Source organism: Stenella coeruleoalba (assembly GCF_951394435.1).
Source record: "Stenella coeruleoalba genome assembly, chromosome: 9".
NCBI classification, from domain to species: Eukaryota; Metazoa; Chordata; class Mammalia; order Artiodactyla; family Delphinidae; genus Stenella; species Stenella coeruleoalba.
Genome location: NC_137155.1, coordinates 37,339,151 through 37,364,232, shown reverse-complemented (window position 1 = coordinate 37,364,232; position 25,082 = coordinate 37,339,151). Strand labels below are relative to the sequence as shown.

Below are 25,082 nucleotides of genomic sequence, written 5' to 3'. Positions count from 1 at the left end.
ACTTAAAGACACTTAATAAATGATTGGCCTGGCAGAATTTTCAAATTTGATACTCACATGACTAAAATTTAACTAATATTGTATTATGTTATTTAATCCTTGTCTCCCAAGGTGTATATTTTTATCCCATTTTACAAATGAGGAAGTTGGGGGTCAGAAGGCATACTTAAATTATTCAAGATCATATTTATAACTAAAAACGCAACCAAAGTCGAAGAGAACTATGATGAAGGTAAATACAACATTGTTTTGACCATCACTATGAATTAAAGGTGGCAAAGATAAAGAACCTAACTTTGAGGAGCTTGCAGTTTTGTTACTGACAACCATGTGAGCCCACCCTTGGGATATAATGTGCTCAGTGCCTTAGCAGAAAGGACTGTAAAGGGAGCAATAAGAAGGAGGTAGAATATAGTCATATTGACCCTCCTGGGAGGTGAAAACTGAAACAGTGAAGTCTGATTCAAACAGCCATATTTTAAAAAACAATATAAATTTAAAAGTAAAAATTTTAAAAAAACTAGAGTTTTCCCACCTACTAACTTCAGAATGCTTCACATTAAATCCATTTAGATATGTAAATATCTAGAAGACATAATGATATCCATCCAACTTGAGTGGGACCAGAAATTTAGCCCACTTGGAAAGCAGGCAATGTTCTCACTTCTCTAGGTTATTTCTAACCCATCCACACTTCAAAGCAGAGAATCCCCACATGCTTCCTGCTTGAGTTTCTGAATCCTGGACCTCAACTAAATGCAACTCATGAAGTGCAAATTGGAGAGAAGCTATAGACAGAACAACGTGAAATAAGCAGCCACTTATTACATTTGAAATCCTATTCAGAGCTGAGCCAATGCAATTTATTTCTGTCATTTAACATTATTTTGTAATATTAAATAAGCTAACAAAAAAGAGACCATCCTTGAAAAAGTGACTCTTATACTGTTTTTCCAACTGTTTGCAGACTATATCAAAATTGGCAGTGGTCTATTTTTAGAGATTTATATGACATTTATTATTAGTCTGGCTACCAAGTGTAGCACAGACTCAGTACAGAGAATGCCAAACCAAAAGCTGCATTTTGGCCAGTACCTATAGGTTAGGGGTCTGTGTATTATACTTAAATATTTTTATATATGGCACTGACATATCTAACAGAAAATGTAATATGCTTGGATTAGGCCATCATGACTGAGCCAGGTTGCTTGGTGAAGCTTCAAAGGCGATGGTAAATCAAGGCCTGGTTGAATCTCACTCCCTAACATGCTACATGATAAAACTCAGGCAGCCAGATTCCTGGAGGCTGTAAGAATGTGAAACATAATAGCTACCACCACTGGTATCAATTTCCTGCAAGTTTTTTTAGAGGAAAATTGGGCCCTGAAGATCAATAGCATGTTACTCACAGAGCTGTAGCGTCCTCTAGGAAAGGAGCTGTAAAGAATCAGCCCGTTAATCGGGGATGAAATGGACATTGCCATTATTATTCTGGAAGACTGTTCATGGGTCAGACATAAAGTCCTTTCCTTGAAGTCAAATAAAACCAGACTAATTTAGAAAACAAAACTCGTAACGCTGAGCTGTCACAGAGAGTTGACAGGCTGTTTCCTAGTGTCACACTAGGGCATGATGTGAATTCCCAGGCTTTGGGCTCGGCCAGATGTACATTTCAAACCATTTAGTGATTCTAACACAACTCTGAAAAAGTTGCTTAAAGTTTCTGATGCTTTGCTTCCTCTGTTTCTCAACTAAAATAATTTTATTTAAATGATATTTATTTCTTCAACAACTCTTTATTGAGGCTTTTCCATTTGCCTGGCCCTCTACAAGCAGGGCATGCAGGATGACTGCAATGGTCTTGTTATCATAATTCATACCTAGGATTATTATAAAGATTAAATCAAATGATGTGTGAGGCAAAAAGTAGGCACTCGAAAAACATTAATTTCCTTCCTTCCCTTTCTTGAAAAGGGCACTTACTACCAGACTGTAATTCTGTTTTACAATAGAATAGGTGGAGAAAAATGAAGTTGTTTCAGATGAAATTATTTAAAGGATATCACAGTATTCCCTGGACCCACAAGAATATCATGGCAGCTATACATTTACTTAATAGTTATTGAGCACCTACCATATGCTAGATCTTGGACTAAACATTAGAATATAAAGAATAAACAAAGCTGGACTTCCCTGGTGGCGCAGTGGTTGAGAGTCCACCTGCCGATGCAGGGGATACGGGTTCGTGCACTGGTCCGGGAAGATCCCACATGCCGCGGAGCAGCTGGGCCCATGAGCCATGGCCGCTGAGCCTGCGCTCCGCAACGGGAGAGGCCACAGCAGTGAGAGGCCCACGTACCGCAAAAAGAAAAAAAAAAAAAAAAAAGAATAAACAAAGCCTATAAACTCAAGGGGATCAAGCTTTACAGACTCAAAGTATCATTATCATGAGAGCAATGCATATGAATTAAACCACAACTCATATAAAATAGTTGTTTATTTATATAAAACATACAAAATAGTTGTTTACTTATGTTATTAATTATATACTTTTATAATTATTTAATATATTTTGCAGTATATAATATATAAATATATTTAAATTATAATATAACAGAAGCAGATCAGCAATCTACTTAAAATTGATTCAGGAAAAAAGTTCTTTGTATTTATTGTAATCCAACTTTTTGGTGATTGGAATATTTCTTTTAAATAAAGAAGCAAACAAACAAATTAAAAAAAACAAAAATATAAATAATTTTTCCAGTTAATAATATGTAAACAATACATGTTATTTAATATTATACATTGTTCACTAAGACATTATATGCCTTTTTCACTGTGTACAAAAGCAATGGTGGGTAAAACTGCTGACAACAAACTGTACTAGGAATCAGTGTACTCTTCATCACTGCACAGTGGCAGTGCAAAACAGAAAGGAGAAAACAGTTACATTTAAACGTGTCCTTGCTGAAGCAGTTAAAATTGTTAATTACATTAAAACCTCAACCCTTGAGTGCACATCTTTGTAATATTCTGTGTGACATGATGGGAGTGGCTCATCAAGCCCTGCTATTGCACATTGAAGTATAATGTAAATCTCAAGAAAAAGCACTTTTATGATTGAGTTGTGAGCTTAACTCTCCACTTTTTTCATAGAAACCATTTTGACATAATGACAAACCATGGTTATTCTGACTTTAGTACTTAGAGACATTTTCAAGAAACTGAAGTAAGTCAGTCTGCCCATTTGACAAGAATTCTAGCTTCTGAATGAAAAACTATCATCTTGGAAAATTTGTAGAGGCCATCATTAGCTTAACAGCATAATTTGGTGACAGATATTTTCCAAGTTACCAAGGCATGTTCTTCCAAAATCAAGCACGATAAAAGATTCAAAGTGCAACCTGGATAAAAGTATTTTTAAACAGCTTTATTGAGGTATAATTGACATACAACAAGCTATACACATTTAAAGTCCATTATTCATATATGTATGTACACATCCATGAAACTATCACCATAATTAAGATAATGAAAATATTTGTCACATCCAAAATTTCCTCACAGCCTTTATAGTATGTACAGATGGTCCCCAAGTTAATGAGGATTTAACTCACGATTTTTCAGCTTTACGATGATGTGAAAAAGATATGCATTCAGTAGAAACTATACTTCAAATTTTGGATTTTGGTCTTTTCCCATGCTTGCTATATTGAAACTGAGTCCCCCTAAAACTGAGTTCCTCTGCTGAGTTTATGATCAACTCTCAACCCAAAACTTTACTCCCTTTTTTTTTTTTTCCTGAACCCGTTCCCCTCAAGATTGAGTAGTATCAAAGAAAAGGGGGCAGGCTTCCCTGGTGGCGCAGTGGTTGAGAGTCCGCCTGCCAATGCAGGGGACACGGGTTCGTGCCCCGGTGCGGGAAGATCCCACATGCTGCGGAGCGGCTGGGCCCGTGAGCCATGGCCGCTGAGCCTGCGCGTCCAGAGCCTGTGCTCCGCAACAGGAGAGGTCACAACAGTGAGAGGCCTGCGTACCGCAAAAAAAAGAAAAAAAAAGAAAAGGGGGAATTGAAACCATATACAAGCCCCTGTGTCCCTATCCTTGGGAGTAAAAGGCTTTTACTTTAGTCTCCCTGGCCTCTCTTGAGTCTCAAAAGGCTGACTCAAGAGTTAATGTTTAAGAAATGTGAAGATGTAGAAACAAAGAATAGCTGTTGCACTGCGAAACTATTAACAATTTCAACTATAAATCCACCACACAGCAGAATCACTGAATTCACAGTTCCCTGAAAGCTATAGATAAAGGCCTGAGACACATTCCTAAGTCGTTTTTACAGGAAGCAGACTGAAAACTGCTGACTGCAAGAACACAGACCCTAGACTGGTTGAAACCAGAAGGCTGATGATGCTTGAAACTGCACCTTGATGCCAACCAATCTGAGAATTGAGCATGAGCTGATCATGCCCCATGCGGCCCCCTCCCTCACACTGCCTTTAAAACCCCTTCCCTGAAAGCCATCAGGGAGTTTGGATCTTTTGAGCATGAGCTGCCTGTTCTCCTTGCTTCGCACCCTGCAATAAACGCTATACTTTCCTTTACCACAACCTGGTGTCAGTAGATTGCATTTACTGTGTGTGGACGAGCAGACCCAAGTTTGGTTCAGTAGCAATATGTGGTATGATACTCCCAATGAACCACTTGATCACAAGGGTAAACAACCTATACACTTCCAACCATTCTGTATCCAGGCAACAATGTGTTTTTCTCTTTTGATACAGTATTCAATAAATTACATGAGATATTCTATACTTTATTATAAAATAGGCTTTGTGTTAAATGATTTTGTCTCACTGTAGGTTAATGTAAATGTTCTGAGCATGTTGAAGGCAGCCTAGGCTAAGCTATGATGTTCTGTAGGTTAGGTGTATTAAATGCATTTCAACTTATAACATTTTCAACTTATGAAGGGTTTATCAGGATGTAACCCCTTCGTAAATGAAGGAAGATGAGTATATCCTTCTACTTCTGTCCCCATAAACCACCCCCTAATTCTATCCCCAGCTCCAGCCAACCACAGAAGTACTTTCTGTCACTACAAATTAGTTTACATTTTTAAAATGTTCCTTGAGTGGAATAATATTGTAGGTACTATATTTCTTTTCTGCTGGTTTCTTTCACCCAGCATTTGTGAGTCATGCAACTTGTGTGTATCAATAGTTTATTCATTTTTATTGTTGAATAATGTCCATTACATGGACGTACCATAATTTGTTTATTCATTCATCTGTTAATGAACACTAAGTTCTTTCCAGTTTTTTACTGTAACTAATAAGACTGCTGTGAACATTCACATACACATCTCTGTATGACCAAATGCTTTAATTTCTCTTGGGGAAATACCTGGAAGTGGAATGGCTGGATCATAGGGTAAGTGTATGTTTAACGTTTTAAGAACTGCCAAACTGCTGTCCAAAGTTGTCATAAAATTTTACAATTCTACCAAGAGTGAGAGTATGAGAGTTCCAGTTCCTATCCTTTGCAATACTCAGCATAGTCAATCCTTTTAACTGTAGCTTTTCAAATAGATGATGAATATTAATGTTGAGTACCTTTTCATGTGCTTATTTGCCAGCTCTATAACTCCTTTGGTGAACTGTCTGTCCAAATCTTTTGCCCATCTTTTCATTGAGTTGTGTTTTTCATTGTCGCTTTTGTTTTGCTTTTTATTGAGTTTTGAGCATTCTTTATATATTTTGATATAAGTCCTTTATTAATTATGATTTGAATTTATTTTCTATCAGCCTTAGGCTTGTCTCCATTCTCTTAACACTGTCTCTGGAAACACAGAAGTTTTTTTTATTTTGATGAAGTCCAACTTAAGTTTTTATTTTATGTATTGTGCTTTTGCTTTACACCTAAAAAATCTTTGTCTAACCCATGAAAACAAATGTTTTCTCCTGTATTCTACAAGATTTATAGTTTTAGGCTTTATATTAGGTATATGAAATGTTTTCAGTTAATTTTTGTATATGGTGCAAGGTATGGACCAAAATTCATAACTCTTTTTTTTTTTTTTTGCATTTGGATAGCCAATTGTCCCAGCAACATGTATTGAAAAGATACATGTTCTCTCCACCGAACTGTTCTGTTTCTTTGTTGAAAACCAGTTGTCCATATATGTGCAGACCTATTTCTGGACCCTGTATTCTGTTCCATTAATGTACTTGTCTATCTTTACATCAATACATTTTCTTGATTATTGGAGATTTGTAATAAGTATTGAAATCACTTATTAGTAGTATTAGTTCTCAAACTTTGTTCTTCTTATTCAAACCTATTTTGACTATTCTAGGTCATTTGAATTTCAATATGAATTTTAGAATTTGTTGTCAATTTCTACCAAAAAACTGATAGGATTTTAATCGGCATTACATGGATTCTATAGATCAATTTGGATAGAATTAACATCTTAACCATCTTGAGTCTTCCGATCAATGAATTTGATACATCTTTCCACTTACTTAGGATTTCTTTTTATCTCACTGTGTATTATAGCTTTCTGTATATAGTTGTTGACCAAATTTTGTCATATTTATCCCTATCTCATAATTTTTGATGCTATTGTAAATGGTATTCATCCTTTCAATTTCTAATTGTTCCTTACTAGTATATGGAAGTACAATTAAACTTATATTTTACATACTACAAATTGCTAAACTCACTAATTAGTTCTAGTAGGTATCTTGTAGATACAGATATTCTATATACAAATTAAAATGTCATCTGAGAATAAGATAAGCTTTGATATGCTATTTTTTGTTTTTATTTAGTTTTCCATATTTTTAATTTCCTTTATGATTTACTCTTTTATATATAGTTATTGCTGTGTGTTATATATGTTGCAAATATTTCAATGTTTCTAGAGACCTTTCTGATATTGATTTCTAATTTAGTTTCATTTTGTATTTAAAGGATGTATTTTTTAAGACTTGAAACTTTTCACATTTATTGAGCCTTGTTTTATAGCCCAGAAGATGGTTTATCTTAATGTTTCTTATACACTGGGGAAAAAAATATATAGTTTGCTGTTGTCTGAAGTGTTATATAAATATCAAATACACCAAGTTGTTAGTGTTTAAGTTTTTATGTCCTTACAGATTTCTACTTGTTCAATTTATTTTTGAGAGGGTGGTATTAAAATTGACTATAATTTTAGATTTCTTTATTTTCCGTCTAGATTTATAAGCTTTTTCCTCATGTATTTTAGAGCTCTGTTATTAGGTGGTAAATATTTAGGATTGCTATATCATCTTAATCAGTAGGCTTCTTATCATTATGAAAAATACTTTTTTTTGAAATACCCTTCTTTAGCATTATTTATATTTTTTCTCTGAAATCTAGTGTGTCTAATAATAATATGGCCCTTTCAGCTTTCTTTTGGTTAGTGATAGCATTGGATATCTCTCTTTTTTTTTTTTTTACTTGTAATCTATTTGGATCTTTATATTTAAGAGTATTTTCTGTAGACATTATATAGTTTGGTCTTGCTTTTATATTCATTCTGACAAATGCTTCCTAACAATTGTGGTACATAGAATGTTTACGTTTAATGTAATTATTGATATGGTTATTTAAGTCTGTCATCTTGCCATATGTTTATTTATGTTCTATTTATTCTTTCAGTTATTTTTCTTCTTTTTCTCCCAGTTCTGTATTGCTGGAGAATTCTTACTGTAAACGCAGTCTCAAAAGGAAATAAAATTTTTTGACATAATTATGGTTCTAGCGATTATTAGCAGAGGTTGCTATTACCATCCTTGTGAAGACATTTAATCACCCCATGTCATTATGAAGGGTGCCAGTTAATTCATTCTAAATTTTTTGCAATCCTTATTAAATTAGCAGAGTACAGATATTGATATGAAAAAATTTGAAATGAACTCATTTCTAATTTCCAACAAAAATCTAAAGGGCATGCTTTTAATAACTCCTGCTGCAAACAAGTGTTACATAACAGGTTTCTTGTTGATATAAAAATATAAATATCCCGAGAAATGTTGGATGAACCAAGATCCAACAGAGCATGACTTTTACAGAACTTACTAATTTTTAAGAATCACCACAAAATGCAAACCTATTTCAAAGCAAGTTTGAGGAAGCTGAAAGAAATACTGCCATTATGAGCTCTGAAAATGGAGATACTTGGATGACTTCTGTCTTCATAGCTTATGAGTTCTTAAAATAGGAAAGCCTGTTCTGTAGATTTCACCGAGGCAAATTTGGCATAGACCCTGGCCCGCCTGGAAAAACTCCATTGTGCTAATGTATAAAGCAGAGTTAGGGCCTGTCTCCTTGGCATAGTATGGCCACATAGAAAAGGATGCATATGGCTCTAGTTTAGTTTTTTCCTCAAAGAATTTCCTTGCTGCTTTGAGTACTAGAATTTTTCTCCTTAACTTTGCAAATATTTATACAGCACATGTCTGATAACTCTTTTTTTAAAAAAGGTACAGGCCCTAGAAAGTTAAGAAGGCAAAATGCAATATGCTTAGAAAAATAATTAATAAAAATGCTAGTGTTTTCTTCATTGCTGGTATCCTACAGCCCAGTCCAGGTTCTTACAAAAAGTAAGATCTCTGTAAGCATTTTTGAATCAGTAAATGTCAAAACATGCCACCTCTCATTCAGAAGAGAAGTCTTCTGTGGTATTTTCTCTTATGGACTTTTTCTGACTGCAAGGTTACTATTCATAGTAGGAAACACTGCACTTCAGGGTATAAATTATGGCCATTATCTAGGCTGGGGATAGGAAACTCCCCTCGCCCCAACAAGAACTTGCAATGATGTTGTGGAAACAGGACATAAAAAGATGAGTTACAATAAAATGTAATAGTAAAATCAATAGAGCTACAGAAACTGAAAAGAGTGAGGAGAGAGAAGGTGGGAGATGAGTAAGATGTTGATATTTGGGTGAGAGTGAGAAGGGAATAAAATATACTAATTGGGAATGTATGCCTGGAGGCAAATTCTGTGAACAAATCAATAGTTTTTTGTTTGTTTGTTTTGGTTTTGTTTTGCTTTTTGTTTTTTTGTGTTGTTTTTTTTTTTTTGCTAGGGCTGGTATATTCCTGTAGTGAGCGTGAAATATGAAGAGGTATCCAAGAGTCAAATTATGGAAGACAATGAATGCCAGTCTATGACAATTGAACCCTGCGTTTCTTAAGCAAAGTTAGTGTGTGAAAATGGTGTTAACAGAAAATCAAACCCGCAGAATTTGATAAAAAGAATTGGAAGACCTAGAAGGTAGAGTAGAGGGACCATTAGCAGGCTTCAGAAATGGCTTCAGATATGATGTGGTCAGAACCTGGTAGTGATGATGGGAATCAGATAAAAGAGCCATTAAAATGGAAGCCTGGCTCTGGGGAAAGAGGGTATTTGAAATAATTATTCCAACTATTCAAGGCTGAGTTCTTATAAGCATGAGGGCACATTTCATGGGAATGAGAAGATGTGCATTTTGGAAAATGATGATAAATTCAGTTTTAGATATGTTGAGTTTTGAGGTGAAAGGTCAAATAAGACATTTATAGCAAAATTTTGAATATCCAAGTTAGAAACTTAAATATGGCAATGATAAACATTCAACTGCATAGACCTGGGAAATAAATTCACAAAAGTAGGATAGAGAGGAAAAAGAGATGTGAGATAAGTGCAGAACCACATTTAAGTGGGTGGGGGGGTGTAGAAGAGACCATGAGGAATAAGTCAGTTAGATGATTGAAAAATTAGACACTTCAGTATAATGTAAAGCAAATAATGATACCCAAATTTTTCCATTGTATTTACAGTTACAGAATGCCAAAGGAAAATCAAACTTGATGTAAGCCATTAAATTAGTGATTAGTAGGACATCAATAAATAAATACCAGAGAAAGTTACAAAATGTTAGTTTGCAAACTAGGGCCTAATTAAATGCATAAATAATTCAAAACAACTGAAAATAAAATTCTTTGAATATGGATTATTGCTAATGCAAATATTATACATGGCTTTATTTTATTAATTTTCTATTTTTTAATCCACTGATATCTATAATTTATATTAAAATTCATTTTGTGTTGTAGAGTTCTATGCGTTTTTAAAATGTGTAATGTCATAGATCTATTACTATTACAGAATCATATAGATTAGTATTTTGTACGCCTAAAAATCCATTTTTTTAAAAAATTTTTTTTAATCCATTTCTTGTTCTTCACCTATTCACCTTTCCCCTTCTGCCCTCCTTTTGACAACCACTGTTCATTTCACTGTCTCTATTGTTTTGTCTTTTTCAGAATGTCAATCAGTTGGAATCATACATTATATATCCTCTTCAGATCAACTTCTTTAACTTGCCAATATGAATTTAAAGTCCTTTCATTTCTTTTTGTGGCTTGATAGCTCATTTATTCTTATCACTGAATAATATTTCGTCTTATGGATGTACCACAGTCGGTTTATCCATTTACCTATTGAAGTATACCTTTTTTACCTCTAAGTTTTGGCCACTATGCATAAAGTTGCTGTAAACATTTATGTGCAGGTTTTTATGTAGACATAAGTTTTCAACTCAGTTGGGTACATATTGAGGAGTTTGAGTGTTTGGATCATATGGTAACATTATATTTAGATTCATAAGAAATTACCAAAATGTCTTTCAAAATGGTTATACTTTTGCATTCTGACCAGCAATAAATGACAGTTCCTGTTGCTCTGCACCCTTGCCAAAATTTGGTGTTGCTATTTTTCTAATCTCGGTCTAAATAGGTATGTAGTAGTATCTCATTGTTTTAATTCTGAATTTCCTAATGATTTATGATGTTGCACATCTTTTCGTATGCTTGTCATCTGTATATCTTGTTGGTTAAGGGTCTTTTCATATATTTTATCCATTTTTTATTCAGTTGTTTGCTTTCTTACTGTTAAATTTTACGATTTCTTTGTATGTTTTGGATAAAAGTCTTTATCAGATATGTGTTTTACAAATATTTTCTCCCAGGCTTTGGCTTGTAGTTCTCCCAGGCTTTGGCTTGTATTTGTCTTAGTGTCGTTCACAGAGCAAAAGTTTTTAATTTCAAAAAGACCAACCTATCACATTTTTCTTTCATGGAGTACATTTTTGGTGTTCCATTTAATAAGTCATTGCCAAACCCAACATCAGACATTCTCTTAGTTTATCTTCTAAAAATTTTACAGTTTTGCATTTCATATTTAGGCCAATGATTTATTTTGAGTTAATATTTGTGAAAGGCATAGGTCTATGTCTAGATTCATTTTTTAAAATTGTATATGGATGTCCAGTTGTTCCAGCATCATTTGTTGAAAAGACTATTCTTTCTCCATTGAATTGCCTTTGCCCTGTGTCAAAGATCAAATGACTGTATTTGTGTGGGTCTGTTTCTGGGCTGTCTGTTGTGATCAATTGATCTAGTTTTCTATTCTTTAACCAATACCACACATCTTGATTATGGTAGCTTTATATTGTCTTGAAGTTGGTTAGTGCCAATTCTCTGACTTTGTTTTTCTTCTCCTGTACTATGTTGGTTATTCTAGGTCTTTTGATTTTTCATTTAAACTTCAGAATCGATATAACTTGCTGGGATTTTGATTGAGATTGTGTTAAACAGATTGCATTGGCAAGAATTGACATCTTAGCATTATTGAATAAGCATTTCTCCAAACCTGATATACACATGTCCAACAAGCACATGGAAAGATGCTCAAGAATAGTCAGTAGTGAAATGCAAATGAAAACCACAGTGAGATACCACTTCACTCCCATTAGAATGGCTACCATTATTAAAAAAAAAAGCACACACAAAGAATTACCATATGACCCAACAATTTCACTTCTAGGTATATATACCAAATAACTGAAAACAGGTACTTAACAAATACTTGGATATGTGTGCTTACAGCAGCACTATTTGAAGTAGCCAAAAGGTGGGAACAGTTCAAGTGTCCATTAACAGATAAACAGATAAGCAAAATGTGATGTAAACATACAATAGAATATTATTCAGCCATAAAAATCAATGATATGCTGACCTAAATAGACATTTTTCCAAAGAAGACATACGGATGGCCAAGAAGCACCTGAAAAGATGTTCAAAATCGCTAATTATTAGAGAAATGCAAATCAAAACTGCAATGAGGTATCACGTCACACCGGTCAGAATGACCATTATCATAAAGTCTACACATAATAAATGCTATAGAGGGTATGGAAAGGGAACTCTCCTACATTGTTGGTGGGAATGTAAATTTGTGCAGCCACTATGGAAAACAGTATGGAGGTTTCTTAAAAAACTAACAATAGAGCTACCATATGATCCAGCAATCCCACTCATGGGCATATATCTGGAGAAAACTGTAATTGGAAAAGACATATGCACCCCAATGTTCATTGCAGCACTACTTACAATAGCTAAGATGTGGAAGCAACTAAAACGCCCATTGACAGATGGACGGATAAAGAAGATGTGGTCTATATATACAATGGAATATTACTCAGCCATAAAAAAGAATGAAATAATGCCATTGGCAGCAACATGGATGGACCTAGAGATTATCATACTAAGAGAAGCAAGCCAGACACAGAAAGACAAATATCATAGGATATCACTAATATGTGGAATCTAAAATTTAAAAAAGACACAAATGAACTTATTTCCAAAAGAGAGGGGGACTCACAGACATAGAAAACAACTTTATGGTTACCAAAGGGGAAAGGGGGTGTGTGAGGTATAAATTAGGAAGCTGGGATTAACATATACACAGTACAGTACTATGTACAAAATAGATAACCAACAAGGACCTACTGTATAGAACAGGGAACTATACTCAATATTATGTAATAACCTATAAGGGAAAATAATCTGAAAAAGAATATGTACTGTACACCTGAAACTTGTAAACCTGTAAATCAACTATACTTCAATTAAAAATTTTTTAAATGAATGATGTGCTAATACATAGTACAACATAGATGATTCTTGAAAACATTATATTAAATGAAAGAAGCCAGACACAAAAGGTCACATATTGAATGATTTCATTCATATTAAATATCCAGAGTAGGTAAATCCTTAGAGGCAGAAAACTGATGGAGGGTGAGGGGGTTAATGGGAAGTAATTGCTTAATGGTTAGCGAGTTTTTCTTTTACGTTGATAAAATGCTTTGGAAGTAGACAGAAACAGTGGTTGCGCAAAATTCTGAATGTACGTAATGCCACTGGATTGATCTCCTGTGAAAGGGTTAATTTTATGTTATGTGAACTTCACCTCAAAAAAAAATTTTTTTTTAAGCATCTCTATTTGAAGGCATTAGAGAGTGATCCAGGCAGGACTTGATAAGCCCTGGTCCTGAGGAGAAAGGAAGCGAATTTTAGCAATTCTGACATTTAGTACTTTTTCTGCATTAAACCATTTGCTGATTCTAAGCATCAGCTCAGGGGCTAAATAACTGAGCTGAAAGAAGTAAATGATAAAATCAGAAGCTCAGCAAAACTTTCAATAATTTTATGGGACTAAGATTGGGTGTAAAGTGTGGGACAAAAATTACAGTTCTGTTTCCAATAATGAAGAGAGGCTCAAACAAACTAGAATAAGGATGAATTAGAAACAGACCAGCCTCAAGTAGACAAACTCAGCTAAAAAACACCTCATTCCTAATTGAATTATGTGTTCCTACCCAAAAGAATGCCAGAAGCAAACTTGAATCCTTCTGCAGGAATGTAAAATCATCCAGGTCTCTAATAATAATGAGTGTCTTGGTCAAGTTAATGAGAGCAAAGATGGAGTGTAAGGGATGGACATAAAATGAAGTTAACTGAACTATCGACCATCAATTTGAGTTTGAGGGCAGGGAAGGAGTCAGAAGGAAGAGACTCAGAATTAAAATTTGAGCATCTAGGAGGATAGTAGTGGTATCACTTGAGTAGGACATACAGGAGGAGTGGGTTTAAGAAATGAAAGAGTAAATAAGCTTGGATGGGGATTTACTATACTTTGAAGTATCTGTGGATTTGTTCCAGGTGGAAATGTGTCCTGTTACAGGAAAACTGTCTAGAAAAACAATATTTTTTATACGTTTGGACCTGACTCTTTGCATTTGCCATCACTGGGCAGCCTGACTATACATGATGTGAATGCCACCTGTTACAAAGTTCATCTGAAATAGCTATGTGGTTAAAGTCGAAAAAGTACAGATTGTCATGTTGGTAATGAACTCTCTTAAGTGCATAAAAGAAAATAAATTTATAAAAGTGAAATGGAAGTATTACTTTACATATATGAAGTAGAATTCCTAAGCTCACAGTCAATTAAAAAAAATTTTATCTCAGCGTAGTTTTTCCATTCAACTGTGAATTTGATACTACTGAAATATCAGTATATGCTGGAAACACATTCTCCTCAGTTTGCAACTTTACAGAAGACATTCCTGTCTCAATCCCAGGTTATACAGAAAGCTTTAATAATATTTGAAAACTGTATATAACTAAAAAATGATTTACATTTTCAATTGTTTGCAAGCCTTCATCTAATTTATATTACATATCTTAACACATGATATTCTATGTTAATTTCTTTCTCTCTCAGCATATTTACCTAAAAATCCCTTTCCAAGGAATTTTACTTCTTTCCATTGAGAGCAGTGGTTTTTAAATCAGCTCTGAGCTTTATAAGGAAACAAACAATTGATGAAAATTGATGAATTCATTTAGAAACAGATTATATAAAGTAAAATATGCACTTATTGTATTTGATATAAACATATACCTTATAAATATATTTTTTTTCTTTATTATAGTAAAGAGAGAGTGGCAGAGATCTAAAAAGAATGTCTATATTGGATACACATGAAGAATGAATAACAAGGGGGTTTACAAAGCATTTCATGAAAGGAAAAGTATACACCTTTGTTTTGGTAGAAAGATCAAATGGTTGATTTGGGAAATTTTAAAAAACAACTATATCCATTTTCAGAAAAGTGGTGAAAGTGTCTAAGAGCCAATCTATAACAACTGATCCAGAATCTCAGTTCATCTACTTAGATTTCAGCTCATACTCATGTCCTCCTCATAGACAATAGAGAGTTCCCTATTGCAGAGCTCATTTAAAGCTAATCCAAGACATTAAAAGTCCCTGATTATTGAAAGCAGTCCCTGCCAACTACTTGCTATAATGTCATAGGCAGAGATACTCCTGAATCATCCCCTCAGATGGAAGACTGGATAAATCCACTGGCATTTGGAAAGGACTGAACCTATAAAAGCAGGACCCTGAGGTACTGTATCTGACCTAGACCTCTAGAAAAAAATTTTAAAAAAAAACTTTTATTTATCATTGAGCAAAGACAGATAATATAAATTAATAGCAAAATTCAATTATAAGCCAAGCAACACACACAAGCCACTGAACTCTTCAGACAGACAATCACATAATAAGATCTAAGTAATACAATAGTCCTATGCCATCATAAAAGTAATCACTCATTAATCAATGTTGGTAAAATCTAACATTGCTTATCCTACATAGTTTGGTTACACTGCATATTTTATGGTTACATTAGCTAAAAATGGATTATAGGTTTTGGCTAGTGAGTCCCTCACTACAAATATACATGGTAGATTAATTTTTCAATTAAAATTTAGATTACATGAGAGGAATTCAGAATCATTATGAAATACCATTGAATTTTCTATTTAACCAAAGTGACAGTAGAAGATGTTAAAGGCAAAAACAGAAGGTTGTATAGTTGTTAATATTGAAAAGACTGGGTTTTCTTAAGTAATCAAAGACCTGATAAAGACAATGTGAAGCACAGTAAATTATTTTAAGATGGAAAATCTTTGCCGTTCAGGCAGATTACTTAAATGTAAAGCAAAATCTTTGTTTACAATTTCTTATAAGAGAAGACCAACATCTAAACAAACTTTGTCCTTTCAACAGAAAGAAAATCAAATTCTAATTTTGCACCAGCATACTTTTAATATTAAACCTCATTTTTTAAAAATTTAAATAAATCCCTTTGAATCTTAGCAAGCTTGAGCACATATAAAATTTCTTTCCCAGGATTCCTTTTCCACAAACCTTCTAAACTTTCTTACATCCATTCAGTTTTTGTCCTATTTTTTTTTCCTTTTACTCATTCTGGAACAGCCAGTCACTTTACTTTCCTTACCTACTTTTTGTACACAGTTCTTTCTTTTCACCCTCTAAGTAGTTTTAATTACATATATTTATTAGAATTCTTAACCCTTAGAATCCTTAATTCCTAGTGAAAACTAAGAAGTAAGCAATTGTGGACTGTCTGTTATGCTAGCATTCTGTATATTGGCAAATTTATAAATACATTTCTGAATTTCTAGAAGTATTGATGTATTCCTCCTCATAGTAAATATTCCAGTGTGGCACAGACATGTTTACTAGTAGACCCAAATATCTCTAGCTCCTTGGTAAAAGAAAGCCAAAAATGAATAAACCTGTGTTCAGTAATTAATTTTTCAGTATTTTATCTTATTCCAAAACAGTCTAGATATTCAATGAATATTCATCATTTAATTTTCTCAGCATAACTGTAAGGATTTAAGTTACCAAAAAGATTTTGGAAACTATTTTTAAGTAGACATACCATAAAGCATAGTTATTGTTGAAAAGCTCATTTATAAACTTTTATCTTACTTATTTCTATTTAACTTATTTGTTCTTAACAATAGATTTAGATTACTTGTGAAAATTTCATGAGACATTGAACAGCTAATCATCACCTTAAGTTCTCTTACTGACAAATTCTGTAACAGAGATAACATGAGCTTATTTGACTTTTAGTAAACCTAGGTAGAATAAAAGTTACATGCCTGCATTATATTTACTATTAATAGCTCTAAAGATATGCCTGTTTTAATTAAACCAACAAGCTTAAACTAGCTTTTATTTGCTGAAGACTATCCTAGATCACTTGAATTTGAAAAATGTTTGGTTTAGTTTCTATATTTCTGAGAGTATGCTTGATTTATATAAATGCTTAGTTTTCTTTAAGCCAGTTAAACTGACATCTTTACAAATTAATTTTGGAAATTCCATTGGAGGTAGAAAGAAAATCACTCATCTATATAACGTACATACATAGATATACATAAACATATAGAGAGATGTAAACAGAGATCTTACAGCTCTGGGTTCATAGAGGAGACTGGGTAGAACATTTACTTCTCAAAGGCACAAAGAAAAGATATCAGTTTCTCTAGGAAGAGTTTTGTTTTTTTTTTTCTAAGTCCAGATCTTTTGCAATATCGGCAAGCCTCTTAAGATGCATACAGGAGGTTTGGGGACTGGTCAAAAGGATAGGTGGCCTTTGAATTATTTTTAGAGCTGCATTTCTGTTCTTGTAAAGACTGGATTTGTAAAACGAGTACAGTTGTTTTTTCACTCCTCAAAGAATTGGGTTGCAACCAGAATGATATCAAGAGGCTGACCCAGCCATCCAACTACATTATCTTTAATTTGTTTCTTTATATCAAGGAGAAGATTTTCAACTAAGGTGGAAATAAAAAATTCCTATGTTCTACACTTGGAACATATCTTTGGAATGTTGAGGCAAACCCTTCCACAAAGGCCTCAGAATCTTAGCTTAGGGAAGAAAGCCTTAAAAAAAAAAAAAATGCTCCTATCAGGCTTTGAATATCAGCTTTCAATTTCACCAACATCTCACCATAGAGATTTCTTAGAAAATCTTATCAGGTTTCAGCTGGGACAAATAGTCAATATTCCTGGAAGTACTGAACAATCCCATGGATGTAAGAAGCATCCCCAAAGAAAGTAAAGAAGATACCACCCTCCTAAGATCCAGAGCCACGCCCAAGGAAAACCAAAAGAAAGACAGACAATTTCCCTGAGAGCCGGCAACAACTGGTGGGACCCTAGCCATAAATGGAGTGAAACCCACATTTCTGTTAAGCCATATTTCGGGGTCCCCAACCTGACGGTTAAGCTGCCTGGACACACAAGAACCTGTGTGCCCCAGTCAGGCAGAAAGCCAAGTTCTTAGGACACAGAACAAGAAGCCAAACAAGAAGGCAATAGCTGTCCCTGGAGAGGACGGATCAACAACCAAAGAGTACCTGAAAGCAAATTTACAAGTCACAATTCAGAGATCTAACTCTTACACACGTTTTTTCTTGCCAGTGTGAAAGAAAGAGGCAATATGAAATTTCACCTTCCTCTTTTACCCAGGGAACAAAAACAGACATCTGGGAGAGCTTTGGTAAAAATTCTTACCCTTTGCTGGCTTCTGTCAGTTTTCCCAGCATCCTTTCTACAGGCTCTAGAGCAAGTGGGTTGTCCCAGCAAATCTCTCCCTGGTCACCAGAAACTGTGGAGAAGGAAAAGTCATTTCCCTCTATCCTTTATGGTGAACGTTTGGCTGAGACCCCTTTTTCTTTAGAGCACCTGGTAAATGGATAAGCTAATCTAGGTTAAAAGTTCTCCACTGTGGCCACTGTAATTCAAGATGATCTTTGGTAAAGTTAACCCACTCGCGCAGTTTTAAAGCAAAATTTTACCCACCTGAAACCTCACACTGGACCCAGGCAGACCCAGCCCTACCCCAGACCCAGAAATGCTCCAAGTCTGAAAGCTCGTGATGCAAAAGCTGCAGTGCTACGATGGGAGAGGGACTTACTCCCCACCTCCAAAGGAAGCAAGAAAACAGTGAACTGAAGGGGCTCGATAGGTACCTTCACCTGCTGGCTCACTGCTCCTGGGGCCGTTGGGGGTCTCTTCAGTTCCCTCTTCCAACTCCAGGACTGTTAAAAGATAAACTGAGGCATGTTAAATTTAAGCATTTATTTGAGCAAAAATCAATTCCAACCTGAGCTCTGAGGACATGTAGGAAATGAAAAACCTTTATAGGCAGAAGGGAGCAGGAACAAGAAAGTTATACTAACAAAGAAGTGGGTTGGTTATTACAAAGTTACTTTCCTTTAGGGGATGGCAAAGATCTGTTACCTAATCGACAGATTACCTAACTAGTGCTGATCAGGTGATCCTTGAAGGACTGAAGATTCATTTTCTGGGAGAGCCAAAACGTTAATTAAGTCTTGGTTTGATGACATGGGATTTAGCATAAGCAACTCAATTTTGGGCCTGTTGTCTTGTTTTTAACACACCTTAATGAACTAAATCCTGTGTAATGCAGAGATTTATCATGTAAAGGTAATTAGTTTCATTAATTAGACTGAGGTGGCTCTAATGCCACGGCAGCCAATGTAAGCAAACCAAAATCTAAGCCTATAAGTGCCTCAAGGACATGAAATTAAAACGCTAAGGACAACCGATTACAAACAGCCAACTAGGATTTAAGCTACAGCCAATCAATAATCTTCTTACTTTGCTTCCAAACTTTCTCTACATAAGTCTCTCCTCAAGCTCCTGTCAGCAGTGGGATCCTAACCACTTCTGGTTTGCTGCTGCCCAATCTGAATCACTTTTTGCTCAAACTCTTAAAAGTTTTAATATACCTCAGTTCATGTTTTAACAGCTCCAAATGACTTTTTATCATTTTTCTGGATTCTCCTTTGATACTTAAGCTTCCAGTTCTGTTCAAAACCCAGTGTCTGGCAGTAACAACTTTCCAAGTCTTATTTGATAATTCGAATTCATTGCAAGATGAGAAACTGTGACAGAGAAGAATAAATCTGACTCCGTATTGGATCTATTCCTTTAGCTCTAACCCTTGTGCTCTGTTGCCTGTGCTTGGTCACGCTGGCTCTGCATCTAAGAGAGTATTGCCTATAGCCAGAAATATGCAAGATAGCCCATTCTCAAGGCTCTGCCCTTTATAAAAAGTTGCAGAGCAGAAAATAACAATTGTCTTGTTGGAGGTTTACAGGAACATTGTGAGCAGACCTACATGGACAGCTGCGAGAACAAAGGGTTCCTGCACCAAGACATTTGTTAACAACCAGCCACGGTGCTCCTGCACTGCCTTTTTGTATAAAAGCAGCCTGAATCCTTACTCGGGTAGATGGTTCTTTGGGACATTAATCCACCATCTTCTTGGTCTGCTGGCTTTCTGAATAAAGTTGCTGTTCCTTGCCCCACCAACTAGCCTATTTAGTGGCCTGTCCTGTGGTGAGCAGTACAAGCTTGGACTCGGTAACAAAACAAGATAACAGAGCTAATTGGAATTGGATAGAAGAATAAGCTTCCTGCTTTAAGTCTCTTGGCTTTAACAGACCCACTAGATTCATGGTAAAGGAGGGGCCTTTTAAACTCCCTGTTTGTAGCTCTGTTTGCCTTGGCTACAGTGGCTGAAATTTTAGCTGATATCAAGTGGTATGTAAGTTACAATATTTTGCTATGCTGGGGACATTTCCTTTGCGATTAGATGGGCTAATAAGGGAAATCCTTCTACCTAATATGCTTGTTTTATGAAGAGACTATTTTTGGAGTGGTCAAAACACAGGCTTTGGGGTTCAACAGATATGACTATAAGCCACATTTAGTGGTGTATGGGTTTAGGCAAGATGCTTTAACTTGCTAAGCTTCAATTATCTCATCTGTAGCCTAGAACAATACTGGACTCTTATAGAGCTGCTGTAGGGATTAAACGGTATAACGCGTTAACCGTATCGCGGATAGGAAAGGTCACACACCATAAGCATTAACGAAGTTAGAGTTTATAATGATGATGACTTTTTATTGGAGAAGACAAATCTATATTCATACTTTAAAATTTGTCTGAGAGGGCTTCCCTGGTGGTGCAGTGGTTGAGAGTCCGCCTGCCGATGCAGGGGACACGGGTTCGTGCCCCGGTCCGGGAAGATCCCACATGCGGCGGAGTGGGTAGGCCCGTGAGCCATGGCCGCTGAGCCTGCGCGTCCGGAGCCTGTGCTCCGCAACGGGAGAGGCCACAACAGTGAGATGCCCGTGTACCGCAAAAAAAAAAAAAAAAAATTTATCTGAGAGGTTTTTCTATCTTGCATTATACGAATTAGCATAGTATCAGGGGAGTGTGTCATCATGAATCTGTAGTAAAATAACTGTGATAGCCTATAATAATTCTATTTAATTAATACTTTTAAGGAAAGTAAATTGGTTATTTTGCCCTGCAGAGGGCTAAAAAAGACTCCACTGAGTCTATTTATTCCAATAATACAATGGGTTCCATTTAATAACTATGAAAAACTAATTTTGACTAATTTTACAAAATTAATTAATTTATTTTGGAATCGGTAGTCATACTTTTCAGTTCCTCCTTCATGTAATTTTCAGAAAAAACTATAATTGGAAAGATATTTTAGTGAGGGAATATATAACTTTGATGTAGCCTATATCCTTGATTTAAAGTAAAGCTTTAGTCCATTGTTGATGGTGGAAGTAGTTTGAAAGTTTTACAGCTTTGCTATGCAATCTGACCTTTACAACACCCCAAAAATGGAATGCTTACATGCCATGCTTAAATTCCATCTTACAATATGGTAATGCCATTCTTTTCCAACATAGCATAGTCATTTTAGACCACTGTAAGCTTGACACCTGATTTCACTTTAACAGCACCTGCCCGGAGTACAATTAGCAGTCCATTTTTAAAGGAGGATTTCCATACTGCACAGATGGCATTCCTCATACCAGACAAGCAATGATGTATGTTTGGAAACCAGCCAAACTGTCTGCAAAAAAAATTGTGAGAATTTCAAGACAGGCACCTGAGCAGACGGAAATTTTTCCCTTTTCTCTCCAACTATAAATGAACATCTGTTAAAGCCTATTCTCCTTAACTTTTCTTTCTATTTATTCTCATCCGACTTGGTATATTATTAGTACAATTTCAAAGACTATAACCAAATTTTTGCTTTGGCTTGTGACACCCATGTACTGCCCATTAAGAAAATGTACCAGAGCTCCATTTTACAACGAATTTGGATCTACAGGTATATCTTTGAATGGATGTCATGTCATTTCACTCATGAATTAATTCAACAAATATTTACTGCTTGCTACAACTGAAACCATGCGCCACGGGCTTAACAGAAGCTGACGGCTAAGGGGAACTCTAGAGCTTGTCCTGAAGAGCAACAGATATGGGAACAGCTTGTCAAAACCCCTCTGCTTGTAAAGGGCCTTCACTGATGAAGCTGGCGATATTTTTCCTTTTTCTTTCCCTCTCTTTCATTGCCTACCTTCCCAGCTTCAAGTAGCCCAGTTGTTTTACAGGAACTTGGAGTCAGCTCTCGTCCAGTGCGAGCCCGCTAAGGCCGGTTGGGCCCACCGACCCTAAAACTGGACCTGTGCAGATGAATGGCCTTTTGAAGTCTGAGGACTGGAAAATTCCACCCTCAGATCCTTCTAAGCCAGCGGTCCCCAACCTTTTTGGCACCAGGGACCGGTTTCGTGGAAGAAAATTTTTCCACAGACAGGGGTGGGGGAGGGGTGGTCAGGCGGTCATGGGAGCGATGGAGAGCGCTGGGGAGCGCTGGGGAGCTGCAGATGAAGCTTCCCTGGCTCACCTGCTGCCCACCTCCTGCTGTGCAGCCGGTTCCTCAAAGGCCGTGGAACGGTCCCGGTAGCGGTCCGCGGCCTGGGGTTTGGGGACTCCTGTTCTAAGCGCCTCCATTTTGAATACGCAGCTGCAATTCCGCAGTGACGGAATACGCCTCCGCAGATTACGTCACCTCTTCCCGCTTCCAATCACCTTTCGCCAGCTTAGAACCACCAGGCGCAGCCCATAAATATCCCAACCCCCTTGCCTCCGTGGAGGTGGATCTAAGACTTGTTCTCTGTTTCCTTGCTTGGCTGCCTTGTGAATAAACTCTTTCTTGGTTGCAAACCTTGGCTTCTCAGCATTTGGCTTGCCGCTCACAGGGCAAAGGAACTTGGTTCAGTAATATAACCTTTCAAGCACAGGATCGATGTTTATAATTGCGCAAATCATGCGTTGCTCACCGCCAGGGCATGTCATTTACTTCACAATTACCATTGCAGTTTTACAACGCACACTCTGCTCACTGAGCATGGCATTCTGATATTTTGAGGCAGGAATGCCCTTTTGTAATTCCCACAGATTCAGGATATGGGCTGGTGGTCGGGCTTCCAAGGACAGTTCAACGTACTGGAGACAGAGTAATGAGCCCAATACACAAAGTCCTTGCTCCCAGAAAGTCTGCAATCAATAAGGGGAAAAAAATCAGTAGATATCTTCCTAACAGCTAAAAAGGAAAAAACAATACTACTTAAAGGGGTAGAATGTGACAGGTGGTGCCGTTTTATTTAAGATCAGGGATTGCCTTTGTAAGGAAGTGGAAGCCTAAAGGAAATGAGGGAGTAAGTCCGAGACCTATGTCGTGGAAGAGCATTCCAGGCAAAGGGGTTGGGGAATGCGAGGCCTGAATGAGAGAGGCATGAACTCAGCGTGGTCAAGGGTAGGCAGGAAGCCAAGAGTGGTTGGAGCTGAGGCCGTGCAGAGAAAGTATTGGCAGACAAGTCAGCAGTTTGTGGCCAGATTTGCCTGTCTTGAGGCCCAGGTGAAGGTTTTGGTTTTTATTCTGAGCCACTGGAGTATTGTACGCAAAGGAGGGACATGATCTGATTTGCCTTTTAAAAACATCTACAAATGTTACATTATGGACTACAGCTTTCGCTTGAAATTTTACATTTGCAAGAGTCCCCATGAACCATTTATTAATCTGATTTGCATTTTAAAGGGACCACTCTGACCGCAGTGTGGAGAACTGATTATAGCAGAAGAGGAATGGAAATGAGGACAACTATTTTCATGTGTTAAATTTCCCTAAATAGTTTGTAAGTGGCTTTAGCATAGGACCACTGCATTCTTCTGTCCTTCTGCCCAGAGAACCACCTAGAATTTCAAATGCTGTTTGGAAAACAGTAACTTTCATAAGCATAGGTAGGTGTGTAAATTGGTATTTTTAGGCGGGAAATCGGCAATGTGTACAAAAATTCCTAGCAATGAGCACACCTCCTTGTCCCAAATAATCTACTTCCTATAAAAATCCCTTCATGGGAAAAATCAGATTTTGCAAAGAGGAATGTAAAAAGAAGTTCATTTCAATATTGTTTAGGGAAAATTTGGGGGAGGGGGAGTAAATACTCGCTAATAAAGGATTTATTCAATATTGCATACTACATCCACATAAGGGAATACTATTTAGGTATTAAATATGCTTATATTATTAAAACCAAAACAAAACAAAACAAACAGCTTACAGAGCAGCATGTATGCTCTTTCAACTATTACTCAAAATATACATTTTTACTGAAAAATATTTTCTAAAATTTTGTGTAATGTAAATAAAAAGTTCCTGTTACCCATATATATTCCAAGAACATGCAGACGGCATCTCTCCTAAGAAAACATCTACACATAATTTGAATATTGCCAACAAGTAAGCCTAAATCTAGTTAAAGAGGCTTGCACAATTTCTATGTCAATAGTACATTTTAGTAATCAGGGTAACAGTAAAGATGCTGATAGAATCTTCACGAGGCTACCAGATAAGAGTATGGTCACAATTAAGCATCTTTTCATTTAATCAATCTGACTTGTGGTCTGTTGTCAGACTGAACATTCTAATAAGACAAAGTCTCCTTATAAATGTTCTGACTCTAACCTCATGAGTGGTATGACATTCAGTAAGTATTTCATTTTAGATACAATTGATAGATCTTGTCCATCATCATTCTTTGACATCAGCTAAAATTGCATCTTTCCACAGAGCCAAAACTTGTGGTGGTCCGAGAGGCAAATTCGAAAAGAATATCTAATGAATTCTAAAAGAAGTTGAGTTGATGCTACTTTTATAAAATTTCTAATGTCATGAGTTACTTTATCTTTTTCTATTGAACAACTGAAGAAGTCTTTTTCAATTTTATCACTTTAGATAAAATGTTCTCTGTCCACTTTTTCAATGTTTTTAAACACTTAAACATTCTCTTACACTTTACAGGCCTGATGTCATGAAAAATTACTATATCCCAGTGTTGGCAAATCCAAAGAAAATTGAACTCTGCCC

The 25,082-nt window shown here is 36.0% G+C and overlaps 1 protein-coding gene across 5 annotated transcripts in view; it reads right to left on the bottom strand.

Moving 5' to 3' along the window:
- The window catches only part of AGMO (alkylglycerol monooxygenase), a 374,058-nt gene extending 351,365 nt beyond the window's left edge, over positions 1–22,693 (bottom strand). Inside the window, exons 1-4 of one of the 5 annotated variants that reach the window (XM_079932552.1) lie at positions 22,560–22,590; positions 22,233–22,338; positions 18,786–18,854; positions 18,328–18,421 (exon numbers count right to left, since the gene is read on the bottom strand). The gene's annotated coding sequence lies outside the window, so the exon portion shown is untranslated. Of the gene's footprint in view, positions 1–18,327; positions 18,422–18,785; positions 18,870–22,232; positions 22,339–22,559 lie in introns of all 5 variants that reach the window. The other 4 variants (XM_079932551.1, XM_079932555.1, XM_079932553.1 and 1 more) reach the window with 4 other exon arrangements.
- Positions 22,694–25,082: the final 2,389 nt, after the last annotated feature.